Source organism: Stegostoma tigrinum, chromosome 1, assembly GCF_030684315.1.
Source record: "Stegostoma tigrinum isolate sSteTig4 chromosome 1, sSteTig4.hap1, whole genome shotgun sequence".
NCBI lineage: Eukaryota > Metazoa > Chordata > Chondrichthyes > Orectolobiformes > Stegostomatidae > Stegostoma > Stegostoma tigrinum.
In genome coordinates, this window is record NC_081354.1 from 146,913,742 (window position 1) to 146,931,375 (window position 17,634).

At 40.8% G+C, this 17,634-nt stretch overlaps 1 long non-coding RNA gene across 2 annotated transcripts in view; it reads left to right on the top strand.

Moving 5' to 3' along the window:
* Positions 1-17,634, top strand: part of LOC132210576 (uncharacterized) — a 114,208-nt gene that overhangs the window by 33,288 nt on the left and 63,286 nt on the right. For both annotated transcript variants that reach the window (XR_009446721.1, XR_009446720.1), the window contains exon 2: positions 1,305-1,404. This is a non-coding gene — a long non-coding RNA (uncharacterized LOC132210576). The remainder of the gene's footprint in view (positions 1-1,304; positions 1,405-17,634) is intronic.

The window sequence follows — 17,634 nt, forward strand, 5'->3', positions numbered from 1 at the left end:
CCTCCACTTTTTGTGAAACAATAGCTGTTCCTCTTTCCTATCATTACTGCTAATTTTAAGTTAGATTAACTAGCCATCAAACAAAATTACCATTAACTGACTGTGCTTTAATCTCCAAAATTGACTGAAATCATACCATTATTACTGATATAGTTGCTGTGTTTGATGTAACTATGTTGGTCAGCAGGGGTCTCTCTTGGTGTTCTTATCGGCATTACTATGCAATAGAAAGTTATAAAACTGAGAAAACTACAGCTGGAATGTTGAGTTCAAATGTAAAAAAAATCCTTCAAGAAGGATGTAAATGAAAAATTGCATCATCTGGTCGTTTACACTGTAACAAAGACCAGGTTAGACCAGCAGCTTGTCCTTAAATCATATATTATTGAAGTTGTCATATTAATAAATCGCTGGATATTCTGTTTGTCTTCTTTGCGTCCCAGAGATTTTGTCACCGTTTGTAAGTAGTAGTTGAAAAGAAATTTGTCTGGGTTTCTTTTCAAATCCAGCCAGGAGGTCTAAGGTTGGTTTAGGCCCTCCCTCTGAAACAGACACGTCTCTTCCCATCCTGCCTGAACACTGTCAAAAGTCACACAACACCAGGTTATAGTCTGACAGCTTTATTTAAAGTCACAAGCTTTTGGAGCACCGCTCCTTCTTCAGGTCACCTGAAGACACCATTTTCTGTCAGCAGCCATTCTATTTCCACCCGGCAGCAGCAGCAGCCAAAATTGGCTTAATTGCATATGGACGTTAACATTTCAGCTTGATTCAAAAGTTGTATACCATTAACAATGCAATAGAAAATATGCATGAGAAATTTATAATCCAGTCAAAAACCTGCTAACCTTTGGTCATAATGTCCACACCTTAAAACAAATTACTTTTATGAATGGGCTTAAACTATATCCATTAGATACACTCTTTTAGTTTGATGGTTCCTTTATATTGAGTGAACACAAACTGCCCTATTTATTGATTGAGAGCAGCAAGCTACTTAAAACCTCAGTGGATTAGCCAAGCTCTCAAGGCCATGTGCCCTGAAGCCCTGAGGTACCACATTTAATGAGGAGCTGAATCAATGCCATTTAATCTGTATCTAATAAATACCTAGGTGTACTGCATAGCTAGTTCGAAGTGTGTGGACTCAATGAAGAAGAGGTTTATTATAGGCAAAGGCTAATAAATACAAGGCAAACCAAACTTTACTTTGTTATCCACAACACTCTTTCCTTTCGTGTGTAATCAATAGTTTCCAGTGATTATGGACCTTGTCATCCAGTGTATATTTTTTTTCATGACAGGCTATCGACAAGCTTTCTGGAATCTGCCTGCTTTGATCTCACCTTAAATCAATCAATCATGCTGACAGCTTGTATGAAATCGTTCCCTGCCAGGTCAGAGGTGAGCCACTTTTTGTCTCTCAAAGATCAGCGCTGTGGCTGCAGTTCTAGCTCTGAGGAATGAAGCTAAGCCAGTCTTTAAGAAGTGAGGCGAGGGGGTGGGGAAGGTGCAACAGAGGAACGTTGCTGCTACTGGAACCAGGATGTTTCACTGCACAAGGCAGACTGTTCATTCACAGTCCATTCATGTTACTTCTGTATGTATGGAATGCAAGAGTCAAAGTAAAGATAGCAATCTTAGAATGATGTAGTTTCGTTAATTATCTAACGTATTAAAGTACAGAAATTAAAGAAATTTCAATGCTGGTCTGCAATTTTTGCACTGTCACATTTTAGTCTAGAAGTAAATAACATAAATGAAAATTTAAATTAAAGACAGAACAGATTGAAAATATGCAAGTTTGCCACATCTGAAAGAGGCCTCTTATATGTTATCATTAGGTACTATCCCTCTCCCTTTTAAAACTGATGTCTCACACCTCTTAACCTCTATCCCTCACAACCCATTACCCTGTTCTAGCCTCCCTTTCCTATACTTGAAAGCATTGTCACCTTCCAAATTTTCTACCACTCCTTTCCGTAATTCTATAAGTGAATCTTTGGTTCAAATTAGATTTCTGCTCCTAATCAACAAATCATCTTCAGTGTCACACGAGTTCAAAATAAGGTAAATCTGAAAGACAAAGAGAAAAAAGTTGGAAATGCTCCTTGGGTCTGATCATTAGCTATGGAAAAATTAATATAGTTACAGATTGCACAGGGACAAAAATAAAGATGCTGGAAAAGCTCAGCCGGTCTGGCAGCATCTGTGAAGGGAAAAAAAAGAGTTAACATTTCGGGTTGGGTGACCCTTCCTCAGAACTGTTCTGAGGAAGGGTCACCGGATCCGAAATATTAACTCTTGATTTTTTTCTTCACAGATGCTGCCAGACCTGCTGAGCTTTTCCAGCAACTTTTGCTTTTGTTCCTGATTTACAGCATCCGCAGTCCTTTTGGTTTTTATTTACAGATTTGGCAGGCTGGTTTTACATTCCGGTCGCGGGAGTCAGCAAAATTGTGGGCTTAGCTGACTCACCTCAAGAGATAGAGGGTTTGGAGGCATGATCTTCATTGCCAGGTTGGGTAGGAGGGAGGGTGGACATTAGAGGCATGCTGCGAGGTGAGGGGGGTGAACTGGGTGGTATGCCCAGGCTGAAATCAAGCCACCTATTGCCAAGGCAGTCATGCTGCTTACTGCCAAGGCAGTCTATTTCAAAGGATAGCCTCAGCGTTGTAGGACTTTGACATGACTATAATGTAAGGCCCTTTAATGCTAATCCCTCACGCCAACTCATCCTTCATATATTCTCAATGCCCCTTTGATGCCATCTGACTCCCCTCCAGCCGACCTCTCATGGTCCCTCATGGACACCATTCCAGGCTAAGATAATCAGCTATCCACTATGACTCCTCCAGTGTAACATACCCAGCAAGGCCCCAACCTGTACTCATTGCCCTTCATTAATCTATGACAATCTATGGAACACCCAGACCTATTTTCCCACAATATAGTGCAAAGAAGGCATTTATCCTAGAGTGATAGCGGGATGTGTAAAAAAAGTTACAAAAGGCTTATATACTTTACTATCCACTTTCTTTAAAAGAAAACTACAGGCTATTAGAAGTGTCGATTATTTAGATCTTAAAATATAAATAGCAGAATCTGCAGGTAATTGAAATCTCTTTCTTGTGCTAATAAATATTGCAGAATTAACAGAGGAGATTACAGTGCTAGAGCTGTCATTCAATCAATGTTTTCCTGAGGCTTAGTTGTTTCAAGAGACTGATAGATTTCTGGATTCTCCGTCAAGATTACATAATGAAACAGGGAATGAGGAACATGTACTAGCATGGAGGTAAAGGAGGGGTCATGGCAGCTGGGTAAGGGCACAGGCTAGCATTAAGGGAGCTCTGAAGAGAAACTTTTAAACTTATCTTGCAAAAAGTTCCCTTATACAGACACTATTAAGAGACTGTGAAATACACGGACTTTAACTTCTGGCCTAAATCCTTGAAAATTATGGAAGACTATGACAAGTTGATCTCGACAACACAGCTGACCAGATATAAATGGGGGTAAAATTTTGAAATCAGGAGCCTGGGAGTAGGGGCAGGAATTCTGGATGTGGGGCCAACTCAGAATTTCAACAGTGCTTGTATGTTAGGAAAAAATCCAGGCCAACCTTGCAGGCCTGTGAAGCTCACAGATCTTTTATGTTTAACTCTTTTTCTCAACACAGACGATGCTGGAACTGCTGATAATTTTCAAAATTTTTTTTATCATAGGTGACAATCACCATGACTGTGGCAATAGTGCACAATTGTTCTATTTTCCTGCAGCCTTTGATAAGTTTGATCATACTATTCCCTTGCAGAGGTACAACGAAACACAGAGAAACATGTAAGTTAGGAGCAAGAGTAGGTCATTCAGCCCTTTGAGTAGCTCTGCCAATCAATATGATCAAGGCTGTTCCTATGTCTCAATGCCATATTCCCACATGCTCATTATGCTGAAGCGTTTAAAATCTAAGCTTTTTTTTAACGTCTTCAGTGATTTAACCTCCAAAACGTTCTGTGGAAGAGAATGCTGCAGGTTTACAATCATTTTAGTGAAGAACATTTTCCTCATCTCACTCCTAAGCTGTGTACCCTAAATCCTGCAAATGTGTCCCTTGCCTCTGGGCACCCAACCAGGGAAAATATCCTCCTCTCATCTTGTGTATCCAGCCCTACATTTTAAACAGATCGCCTGTCATTCTTCTAAACTTTATTGAATACCAGTCAAATCAATCATTCCTCACAGCATGGTCCTGCCATCCCTGGTATCAGCCTAATGAACCTCTACTGCACTCCCTCAATCGCAATGTACTTCCTCTCTTGGGTAGGGAGATCAAAACAACATGCAAACCTCTAGGTGTGGCCTCACCAAGGCACTGTATAACTATAATAAGACATCTCTACTTCTGAACTCAAATCTTTTAAAAATAAAGGCTGAAATACCATTTGCCTTCCTGATTGCATTTGTTCCTGCCTCATTGACTGATGTGCAAGAACAGCCAAGTCCCTTTCTATATCCACACTTACAATTTAAATAATATTCTTCCCTTCGGTTTTTCACACCCCAAGTATATAACTTCACATTTATCCATGTTGTACTGCATCTACCACATGTTTGCCCACTCACTCAATTTGCCTTTGTTACTTTGAAACCTCCGTGAATCTTTCTGACAACCGGAAGTCTCCCTCAGAGCTAGTAAGAACTGCCAATGCTGGAGTGTGACATAACACAGTGTGGAGCTGGAGGAACACAGCAGGCCAGGCAGCATCAGAGGAGCAGGAAAGCTGACATTTCAGGTTGAGACCCTTTCTGAAGAAGGCTCTTGACCTGAAACGTCAGCTTTCCTGCTACTCTGAGGCTGTCTGGCCTGCTGAGTTCCTTCAGCTCCACGCTATGTTATCTCAAAATCTCCCCCAGTTTTGTGTTATCAGCAAAGTTAGATATATTGCAATTGTTTCTCTCTTCCAGGTCATTTATAGATGTTGTGAATAGCTTGGGCTTACACAAATCCTTGTGTCACTGCCTGTTCCTTAGAAATAAAGTTATTCCCATTCTCTGATTCCAGCAGTCAACCAATTCTAAAACCATGCCAACACATTACCCCCTATAATTTTGTTCTCTAAACTCTTATGAGGGACCTTATCAAAAGCCTTCTGAAAATCCAAATACACTACATCCACTGCTTCCCTAATTGTTTCTACTAGTTACATCCTCCAATAACTCTAGGGCATTTGTTAAGAATGGCTTGCCTTCATAAATCCATGCTGGCTTTGTCAAATTTCATGATGCTATCCAAATGTTCTATTGTCACGTAATTTATAATAGGTTCCAACACTACTTTTCTCCACTGCTGATGTTAAGGCAACTAAGATAGCAATCTGTTTCTGATTGCAATCTGATCGCAGACAGCATCTGCAATCTGACCCCACTACCAAAGGCATTTTTCCCTCCCCACCCTTATCTGCTTTCCAGAGAGAGTACTCGATACATGACTCCCTCATCTGCTCCACTCTCCCCACCAACCCCACTAACACTTGCACTTTTCCCTGCAACCGCAGGAAGTGCTACACCTGCACCTACACCTTCCCCCTCACTCCCATCCCAGGCCCCAAGAAGACCTTCCACATCAAACAGATGCTCACCTGCACATCTGCTAATGTGGCGTACTATATCCGCTGTTCCCGATGTGGCCTCCTGTACATCGGGGAAACCAATCGGACACTTGGGGATCGCTTTGTGGAGCACCTATGCTCAGTTCGCGACAAATGACTGCACCCCCAGTCGCAACCACTTCAACTCCTACTCCCACTCTTTGGATGACATGTCCATCCTGGGCCTCCTGCAATGCACAACGATGCCATGTGAAGGTTGCAGGAACAGCATCTCATATTTCGCTTGGGAACCCTGCTGCCCAAAGGTATCAATGTGGACTTCACCAGCTTCAAAATCTCTCCTCCCACGACCACATCCCAAAATCAGCCCAGCTCATCCCTGCCTCTCTAATCTGTCCTTCCTCCCACCTACCCACTCCTCTCACCTCAAACCCCATCCCAACTCCTACCTACAAGCCTCATCCTGCCTCCTTGACCTGTTCATCCTCCCTGGACTGACCTATCTCTTCCCTAACTCCCCACTTACACTCACCTTTACTGGCTCCATCGCCACCTCCTTGACTTGTCTATCCCCTCTCCACCTATCTTCTCCTTTTATCCATCTTCTATCCACCTCTCCCTCTCTCCCTATTTATTTCAGAATGCCCTTTTCCTCCCCCATTTCTGAAGAAGGGTCTTAACCTGGAACGTCAGCCTTCCTGCTCCTCTGATGCTTGGCCTGCGGTGTTCATCCAGCTCCACACCTTGTTATCTCAGATTCTCCAGCATCGGCAGTTCCAACTATCTCTAAGATAACAAGAACTGTAGATGCTGGAGTCAGAGATAATAAAGTATGGAGCTGGATGAACACAGCAGGCCAGACAGCATCAGAGGAGCAGGAAAGTTGACGTTTTGTGTCGGGACCCTTCTTCGGAAATATGGTCTGTAATTCTGTTCCTTTTTTCCTTCTTTTTTAAATGGTGGGGTTACGATTGACAGCCTCCAACCTGTAGGAATTGCTCCAGAGTTTATAGATGTTTGGAAGATGACCAGTGATGTATCCAGCATCCTCCTTTAGTAGTCTGTGGTGTAGACTATTTGGGCCCTGATAATTTGTCACTCTTTAAACTTGTTAATTTGCCCAGCACCACTTTCTTACTAACACTGTTTCCTTCAACTCTGCCCTCTCACGAGATTTCAGGTTTCCACACATTTCTGGGAGTTCATTTGCGGCCTCCATTGTGAAACACGTATTTAATTCTTATGTCATTTCTTTGATCTGTACTATAATTACCCTGGTTTCTGCTGTAAGGGATGTACATTTGTCTTTATTAACCTTTTCTCCTTTCACATATTTATAGAAAATTTTGCAGTTATTGTCTGTGTTCCCTGCAATTTTATTCTCATTCTCTATTTTCTGATCCTCAGTTAAAACATTTGGTCCTCTTTTTCTGAATTCTAAAATGTTCCCAATCCTTGTGGCTGAAAAATGTATCAGATATGATTGAATGGTGGAGTAGATCTGATGGGCCACATGTCTCATTCTGTTCCTATGGATGATGGTCTTCAATAAATTAACACTGTTTGCGTAGTGTGTTATTATTAGGAGAATCATGCCTTGGAATTCTTTTTCCAATCATTTCTATGCATGCAAACAAAAATACAGCCAAATTTCATTGGGTTAAAAATTGCACCACTACAACATGAAAAGAAAAGGTTATCATTTTTACATGGGTGAGCACAAGGGATTGAGTGTAGGTGAATTCCACGTTACAGGGAAGCTGACTCCAATCCATCAACTTCCAAGATTTACCAAGGAACAAGAATGGCTGATAGACCACCTGATCCCAACAGATGGATTGGAATTTTATCACGATCAACACCATTGCTGGGGTCATTGTGGCTTCGGCGCTACTCCTACAGCAATGTAGAATGAGACAACAATTTCTACTTTTGCCACCAAGCTCAGGAAAAATAACAACATCCAGCAGCTCCAGAGGGAAAAGCAACAAGTGAGGATCCGCTGGGGGGTATAGGAGAATAATGATACACCAGAACTACAGGCCTTGTTTACATTTTCTTCAGGTGTCTGAGAAACAGTGCAGGGATTTATTAAGGATGCCCCAGGCTGTTACCCCTGAACTGTGCTATTTGCCAGATGAAGATTTGCACTCAAAAGGGTTGGGTGGTGAGCCCCCATCTCAGAGCTGTCAAGGTCATAGATGCCCTGAATTTTTAAACCAGCAGCGCAATTCAAAGTGTAACAGGAGAGCTGTATGTAATCCCACAGTCTTTGCCCTATGAAAGCATCCAGCATGTTACTGATAGTGTTTTCATCATATCAAGGTACTTCATGTCCTTCTTGATTGACAAAGAGAGTCAAGCAGCTTGGCGTGAGATTCACGATCATCAGTGTCTGTCCCCAAGTTCAGGGTACTATCCACTGCACTCAAGTTGCAGTTCTGTTCATGAACAGAATAGGCTTCTGCTCTGCCGGTAATCAAATTCTATGTTATTTTTGCCTTTATTGATTCAGGGTATGAGGCCATTGCTGGCTAGGCAGCATTTATTGTCCATTCCCAATTGCCCAGAGGGTAGTTAGGAGTCAACCACATTGCTGTGGGTCTCGAGTCACATGTAGGCCAGGCCAAGTGGTGTAAGGATGGCAGTTTCCTTCCCTAAAAGGGCATTAATGAACCAGATTTTTTTTTCCACTGACAATTGGTAATGGATTCATGGTCATAATTAGACTCTTAATTCCAGATATTTATTAAATTCAAATTCCACCATCTGCTATGATGGAATTTGAACCCAGGTCCCCAGAACATTACCTGGGTCTCTGGTTTAACAGTCCAGTGATAATACCACCAGGCCATTGCCTTGCCTATGTGCCCATTGATTTCAAATTCTTGAAGTCTGCACCAGATATTCTGGGAGCTGCTATGACTCTTAAATTCTAGAGATCTCACAAACTCTTGCCTCACGTCATACAAGATAATGGTTGAGAGATAAGGGCTACCCCCTCTAAACATGGTCATGATGTGTTTATAGAAACCTTAAACTGACACAGAATGAAGATACTTTTCTGTGCCTCACACTTTTACCAGGGCCCTTGTGAAAAGATCATAGGCCTCTTTAAAGTGAAGTCTCAATACTTAGCTTTATGGTATAAACCAGAAAGTGGAACTGCATTGCGAGGCATGCTCTGCTCTTCGCAATAGGAGCGAAAACCATGTGATGTATGAAAAGCAAAAGAAATAGTGGAGCAACAGCAACTTTTTGAGGATGAAAATGAAAATGAGGACACTGGTCAGAAGGACCATCCAAGAAAGCATTACAGAGCAATGTATCATTAAGCCTGGGGGGGAGGGCTGGTATAAGTTAATTAAAACTTGTTTCCAAGACAAATAAATTGATTTGGACTTTGTTTAATTGCTTAACATTTTGTTGGTGATATTTAAAAGCCCCTTCTATGTACAAAGGGCATGGGGATTTTGTTAATTTTTCAGTTCTTGACCTTGTGTGTTGCTACATAAATGTCTCATTATCCTTGCGATTATGCGCTTGATATCTTTAGACAATCCCACTTTAAAATATCTGCACATAAAATTTCCTACTGACCATTCATTGTGGAGAGTGCAGAGGGCAGTTCTAGGTTACAAAGGGACATTGACTGGAGGCAGAGCTGGGCTGAGAAATGGCAGGTGGAGTTTAACGCTGAAAAGTGTGAGGTGATTCATTTTGTAAGGACAAACTTGAAAACAGAATACAGGGTTAACAGAAATATTCTAGGCAGTGTAGAGGAGCAGAGGGATCTTGGGGTTCATGTCAACAGTTCCCTGAAAGCTGCCACCCAGATGGATAGAGCTGTTAAGAAGGCATATGGTGTGTTAGCTTTCATTAATAGAGGACTGAGTACAAGAGCCGTGAAGTTATGCTCCAGCTATACCAAAGCCTGGTTCAGCCACATTTGGAGTATTGGGTCCAGTTCTGGTCGCCTCATTACAGGAAAGATGTGGCAGCGTTGGAGAAGGTGCAGAGGAGATTTATCAGGATGTTGCCATGAATGGAGGGAAGGTCTTACAAGGAAAGGTTGAGAAATCTAGCATTTTTCTCTTTACAACAACGAAGGATGAGAGGTGATTTGATAGAGGTGTACAAAATGATCAGAGGTATAAATAGAGTAGACAGCCAGAGATACATTCATAGGGTGGAGGGAGCTATTACTAGGGGGCATCGTTTTAAGGTGAGTGCAGGTAGATAGGAGATATCAGAGGTAGCTTCTTTACTCAGAGAGTGTTTGGGGCGTTGAATGCATTGCCAGAGAGGGTAGTGGAGTTTGCCTCATGAGAGACCTTTAAGCGGCTATTAGATAGGCATATGGATGATGGTATAAGGCAGGGGTGGAGGTTAGATAGACCTTAGGTTTAGGGTAAAAGTTTGACACAACATTGTGGGCCGAAGGGCCTGTACTGTGCTGTACTGTTCTAAGTTCTGTGTTCTATTCAGGAAAAGTACCACATGAGGCTATGGTTAGGTAGCACTTAAGATATTAGATTCTCATATCAGAGTGTTGTGTTGTGAAGTCCCTCAAGTAGCCAGCATCTTAAAACAAATCCTGATGAATCTCCTTCTGACCGTCCTTTCTTGGTTAGTCTTCAAAATTTTGGAGTGTGTATAAATTGCTTTGTTGCCCTGAAGCATTTGAACATCCTTAATGACACTGTTGAACCTGTGAGAGGAAGTGTACGGTGTAGTTTTTCGAAGGTCGATGCTCTCAGATGGACCAAACATGTGAATTATTCATTGTACATCACTCAGCCTTGAATAACAGAGCACTCCATTGAAAAGCTGATACATATAATGAAACTTTCCATGCAGAGATGTGTCATCACTGGCGATTTACTCACTCTCAAGGGTGTAAGTATGAAGTCCAGACCTAATACAATCTCTGTGCAGTGCATTTATTCTGAGTGATTTCTATATTAAAAGTGTGATGCCATGGTTCAAGGCATTGAGGACAGCAGCCATGACATCTGAGCTGTTTGCAATCAAGGAATAATTTGCTTGTGAAAGATGAACAGAGCTTGGCCAATATAACTTGTATCATTCTTGGGATGTTTGAAGGTGCTATTTATGTCTCGCATGGGGCTTGACTGAACCAGGTCTAAAATTGATACTAGAGCAGACACATTAAAAGCGCAAATGAACTTAAGAACATTGGATACAGGAGAAAGAATTGGCCATTTGGCCCCTCAAGCCTGCCCGGCCATTCATTAAGTTTGCGGCTAATCAATTCTAGGCCACAAATCTTCTTTTGCGCTTAACCCTGAACTCCAGATATTTCAAAACTCTATCCCCTCTTAAAATACCTTGAGTGATCTAACCTCCACAACTCTCTGGAATACAGAATTTCTGACATTTGATACCTACCAAGAGAAGAAATTTCTTTGCATCTCAGTTTTAAATGAGTGTCCCCTTAATCTGTAACTATTTAAGATTCTCTACTAGTGGAAGCATCTTCTCAACATTTGTCAAGCCCCCTCAGAGTCTTGTACTTTTCAGCATGATCATCCATCATTCTCCTAAGCTCTCATGCATAAAGGCTTAACCTGTTTAGCCATTCTTAATCAGTCAACTCCTTTACGCCAGGATTCAGACTAACAAATCTCTTTTGAACCACTTTCAGTGTCAGTTTGTCCTTTCTTAAATATGGGAATTAAAAACCGCGGCCTCATCAACACTCTGTGTAAGTGTAAAGAAGAACTCCCCCCTAGGAATAAAGGAGCAAGTTCACTTGCCCTCTTGCTTGCTGCATCTGCATGCTTTTTTGTATTTTATTCACAAGAATACCCAGTTCTGTCCAAGCTGCATAGTTTCAGAGTCCGTCACCATTTAATTAAGAGTTTTCCTTTTGATACTTCCTAGCAAAGCGCATGACCTTGCATTTTCTGACAGTAAACTCCATCTGCCAAGTTTTTGCCACTCACACAATGTATACAAATTCCCTTGCAGATTGCTTATGTCCTCTTTGCAATGTACAGTCCAACATATTTTGCATTGTCAGAATATCTAGGTATTTATGTTGTCCCAACTCCAAATCAGTAATATTGTTCATCAATAATTGAGGCCCTAGAACTGATCTTTGTGGCATCCACTAGTTATGTCTTTCCAATCTGAAAATGCCCATTAATCCCAACTCACTTCTGTGGATTAACTAATCGACAATCCATGATAATATAATACATCCAATAAGCTCTATCTTGAGCAATAACACTCTGTGTGGCATTTGATCAAATGCTTTCTGGAAATCCAAATATTATATCTACCAGTTCACCTTTATCAAATCTGTTAATTATATCCTGAAAGAACTCTACTGAATTTGTCAAACACAATTTTCCTTTCGCAAAACCAAGTTGACTCTGTTTCAATGTATTAAGCTTTTCAAAATGTCCTGCTATTTTTTTCCTTAATAATGGATTCTAGTATTTTCCCATCAACAGACATTAGTCTAACAGTGCCTCATTCTTTCACAAAAGTGAAAGGTTTTTTATAATGATAAGTCACCTATGCCACCCATATAACCTTGTAACTTTTCTTCTTCCTCTGCCTCCCACTACACCTTCATGCAGGCCTGATTTCTGCAGCTGGAGTGGAGGGAGCCTGCTCTGTGACTGGCCCTGTTCATGTGTAAAACCTGTCCAGTCATATGATGTTGTCTTTAGGCCTGGATGTCTTTAAATTGCCCGAATGCAGGCTCACCCTCCTCTGTAAGCAAGCAGGAGGTGGAGGCATCAGGCGTCTCTGGAATGTCCTTTCTGTTTGTCAATCCTGTTCCTTCCGGACACTTGCTGGCATCAGTCTGTCTTTCTGAGAGGAATGGCCCACCTAGAATGAGAACAAGGTTTCTTGTTTCTTTTTCACTTCCCCTCCCATTGACGATGAACACGTATAGCTAGGGCAATGGACTGTGGGATCCATGTGCATCTCTGGCAGGCACTGAATCTCCTAGATTTGGCTGGCCATGGTGGTGCCGTGGAGACAGTCAAATGGACACGTGCCAGTTCTGAGGAAGGGTCACCCGACCCGAAACATTAACTCTGATTTTCTTTTTCTTCACAGATGCTGCCAGACCCGCTGAGTTTTTCCGGAAACTTCTGTTTTGGGGCACATGCCAGTGTCAGTATTGATGCTTAAAAGGCTGGTGAGAAGCATGTGCATTGGCAGTTTTAGGGTGTGCCCTGGGAATGTGGGGTATCAGATATACAAAAGGTCAGCAGCCTTCTCCCTGTACTGCTGGGCACTCTGCTTCACCTGGAACATTGCATTTGGCTGGTCTAGGCTGGTGACATAGATTCCAATGGCAGTCAGCTCGATAAAGGACTACCTTCCTCTCCACCACACCATCCCCCAGTGCCTTCAGGTCTGGGGAGGAGGCGGAGGCGGTGGAAAAACTGCTCGATGTCCAGACATGATTGTGAAGCCTCTTCCGGAATGCCTAATCTGAAGAAGTTACCCTCCTCCCTCTGAATCAACCTCAGGGGCTCTCTCTCCCACTGCAACTCTCTTGTAATTGCTTTGGCCTTGAAACTGCTCGACCATGTCCTGAAGCAAAACCAGTCACGTCTGGACATTGAGCAGTTTTTCCGCTGCCTCCGTTTCCTCTCCACCTATCTTCTCCTCTATCCATCTTCAGTCCGCCTCCCCCTCTCTCCCTACTTATTTCAGAATCCACTCCCCATCCCCCTTTTCTGATGAAGGGTCTAGGCCCAAAACATCAGCTTTTGTGCTCCTAAGATGCTGCTTGGCCTGTTGTGTTCATCCAGCTCCACACTTTGTTATCTCTGTCTCTCTGAGTCATGTTTTGAAAATTGAAGGTCTAGCATCACAGTGTGAGGGCCAGTTGCAACCTTAGAGTTTCTGAAGCAGTGTTCTGCTGAGCTTTTTGTATGACGCCAGTGTTGTGAAAGACGATGAGATCTGACAGCAGCGAGCACAGTGACTGTGTAATTCCCTCAGAAACTAACCCAAGAGACCCATTGCTTTATTAATAAGGCGAAGAACAAAATATTACATGACAATGATCGCTCCAAGTCATAGCAGACATGATTGCGTGAATTTCATTTTTTAAACACAAGTGGAAAAATTCCATCTAATATCTTGCAATATCTATCAATAGCAGAAACTGAAAACACTTGACTCCCTCTTTATCTTGTGTATCTCTTTTCTTCAAGAAAAACATTGTCAATGAAGCATTGTTTCTCCTTGTATATAGCTGTTACAGCATTCTAATGGATATTTGACCTGCCAGCCAAGCCTTGGATGTATCCCTCGCTACTTGATTTGCTTCACATTTTTCTCACCTTCAGGTTTATTTCAGATTTTCAGCATCTGCAATATTCTACTGCTATAATGGATATAGCATACTACCAATTGTTGTTGCTAAGAATGTGTTTTGACTTTGTAATTTAAAGCAGTAATGTCACGTTTAATTATATCTGACTCGGTTTTGCAGGCATTGCTGACATGATGAAATAGAAAGGAGGTGAATTATACCTTTACAGCCTTGGGATTGAGTATCATGTGAATTTGTACATAAAAGAACAAACCTGACAAAGACAATAAGCATAGGTCCAACAGAATTCAACAGATATTTTTCCAGCAGAAAGAATATCGGCAGCTTCTATTTTGGCAAGTGGCCTTCCATGTCATAGTCTTCTTTGCTCTGCTCCATGCAATGTTTCATGCTCAAGTAGTAAAGATGAAAATGTAACCCATTTTGTACTTCACTCGCTTCGCTATAACAGAGTAGAATGGTGCAAAGGTGCTCAAAGTTGTGTGTTCCTTCACTCAGATTGTCAGGGTTCTGTTGACTGATTTTATTGCCATTTTTCAATTGATAGTTTTGATGAAATTTAGGACTTTTTTGTTATGACTGCAACAAAATGCGGATGTCAGTATTTTTTGAAATTCTGCCTTTATATTGATGTTTTTGTCCTATGTCAATGCTTGTTAGAACAAGGTGAATAGTTCTGAAAACTGAACATGGTAAATACACTGGCTAATCATTTTTTGGCTTAAATATAACCATGTCTTCAGGGCATATGAGTATGAATTAAAGCAAATGATTGTAACCTTATATAGATCATTGGTGTAGGCACATTTGGAAGACTAAGATGATTATGTGATCCAGCTCTCCCAGTAGAACACAGAAGGAACACACTGTGGGAAAGCGGAGTGCTGCAGCTTGTGAATTTGTATTCATTCATTTTAATGGATGCCTACAATTACACAAAATGTATTGCTAGTGCGTGCTGACACTCGCCGAGTGCAGTGGAATGCGGAATTACTCTGACTGTATGCAGTTCAGCACAGACTAGCTTGCCCATTTAAGGAAATAATGAATCAAATTCAAGTCAAAACAGCTTGAAGATCCAGAGATATCAAATGGAGGAAAGAATCTGCATTGACAGCTTGTGGTGTAGTTTCCTGTGGTCACTATAGAGTGGCTCCCAGCTGTCCACAGTCACATTTTTTATCTTCCTGCTATTCAGCTGTTTGCAATGGAGATACTCTAAGCTGTTCCCTTTAAATTATATCACCAGGATGACTTGACAGGGCAGGATTCTCTCCTTGACCAGTTCATGGCTGGTAAATAATTGTTCAAAAAAAAAGGAAATTTAAGACCATCCTATTATTTCTATTACCTTTTTCTATAACAGAGAACACTATGTTAAATAAAAAAAACACTCTCCTTGGAATTTATCTGCCTTTTAACAGCAATACCAACAAAAGGAAGAAATCTTTCAAAATATACAAAGAATCCAGAATGAGAATTGGGTAAACTATACAGCCATGTAAAAAATGTAATAAGAGAAGCTGTAAGATTGAAAGAATGTGATTGCTGAGAGTAGTTCGCATGACACCAACAGAAGGTTTTCAAAATGTAAAAGCAGTAAACAAAAGGTGGAAGGAAGTATTGGCCCACTGAAATTGAGAATGGGAAACTGAAATCTGAAGACACTTAAATGGACAATTTATTAAATTGCTATTTCACATCTGCCTTTGCCTGAAGTGGCTGCAAACATTTTCAGGTTAGGTATCAGATTTTCAGGTGTCAGAGCTTGATAGCTTACAAATAATAGCGTACACCTACAAGAAGATAAAATACTGGCAAATTGACAGTACCTTGCGCAGGCTGCTTGAAAACATGAATATCAAAGAGGATGGCAACTAAAAGACTAAAAATAGTGAAACTGCATTTAATGTAGAGATTCTTATGATTTAATGGTGACTAACAAATCCATTTAATTAAGTCTATAAATGGATAATCATAGCAATTATCGTATCTTCCAAGTAACACTGCAAATGCACTACATGTGGACAGTTGAAAAATATTTTGTGAAGGAAAGAAGTGTAAACAATGTAGATCATGAAAGTTACTAAGGAGTACGGTAATAAAATCAATGATATCAAACTGTAATGGTTAGCTGCACTGAGACAGCCCAACAAGTTACTAACTTTATCAGCAGATAAATAAAGTACAAATCTAATGATATCCCATTGTTTTTCTATTTGGAGTTATGTAGCCCCCCACCTTGAGACTTCTATGCAGCAATGGCCACTGAATGGTAATTTTAGAAATGTTGCTCACGAGAAATTATAAAGATGAGCGTCACAAATCGTTCTGTGTGTCAGAAATTTGACTATGAAGAAAGGTTAAACAAGTTGGATTTGAAACCTTTATACAAAAGATTTTGAAGTTGTCCACTTTAAATTTTGCAGGTATTGAAGATATGTGACAAAATTGAATTAAGAGATTATTTGCTGTTTTAAATTCACGTTAAATAACATCAGTGAAAAGCTCAGAATATCAAAAGAAGGAATGTTTTTCAACAGGAAAGATAATATTTAGGAGAAAGCAGACAGTATAAGAAATATTTGAATGCATTACTAGAAAGAGAAGGGAACAAAAGATTTGTGGGTTGAAACTCCTTTGTAATAATGTGTTCTCATATGGGTTTGCCGGGCCTACAATTTTTCTGAATTCATTATCACATGACCGTCCACTACATTTATACTTAATATTTCTCCATCTTGTTTCAATTTCCACATTGAGAAAATAGATACGTGGAGGTGTTTTATACAAAAGAACAGAACCTTTTCAGCAAACTACTGTTCCTCTCCTGGTCTTAAAAATATTAATCTGATTGAAAAGGTGTGGAGATGAACAACAAGGGTCTTCATTGGAAGTACCATTATGAGAAGATTCCCAAAGCTAATGCTGGGGCGCTAGGCAGCATAACTTGGGCCTTTTGTAAGTTGGAAAAATAAAGGTGCGAAAATAGAAATTGCTGGAAAGCCTCAGCTGGTTTAGCAGAGCCTGTGGATTGAATTCTGTGTCAACGCTTTCGATCCATTGACACTTCCTCAGAACTTCCTCCTTTCCCACTGGACCTGAAATGTTAACTCTAATTTCTTTCCACAGATGTTTTCAACAATTTCTGTTTTTGTTTCTGATTTCCAGCATCTACAGTTCTTTTAGTTTTTAAATATAGATGCTGTTTGATTGTGAGCACAGAATTTATAAGCCAATAGTTAAAATGATCACTGCCCCAAATAAAGGTTAAGGTTCCCCAGCAAAGTTGTGGATATCAAGTACAGATTCCAACTAAAGCAATTGATTATAACGAAGTGTGAAGCTCTTCATCATCTCTGATGAAGGGCCTAGGCCCGAAACGTCAGCTTTTGTGCTCCTGAGATGCTGCTTGGCCTGCTGTGTTCATCCAGCTTCACATTTTGATATCTTGGATTATCCAGCATCTGCAGCTCCCATTATCTCTGAAGAATTCAGAAGAAACTTCTTCTCCAAAGAATGGATTGTGCTACCATAAGGAGTTCATGAAGCAAATAATATTAATGCATTTAAGAACAAAATGAGACAAGCAAATGAGGCAGAAGGGAGGGGAAGATTACAGTGATATATTTATAGAGAAAGATGAGTGGGTGCTCAAATGGAGAATAAACACCAGAGTAGACTGGT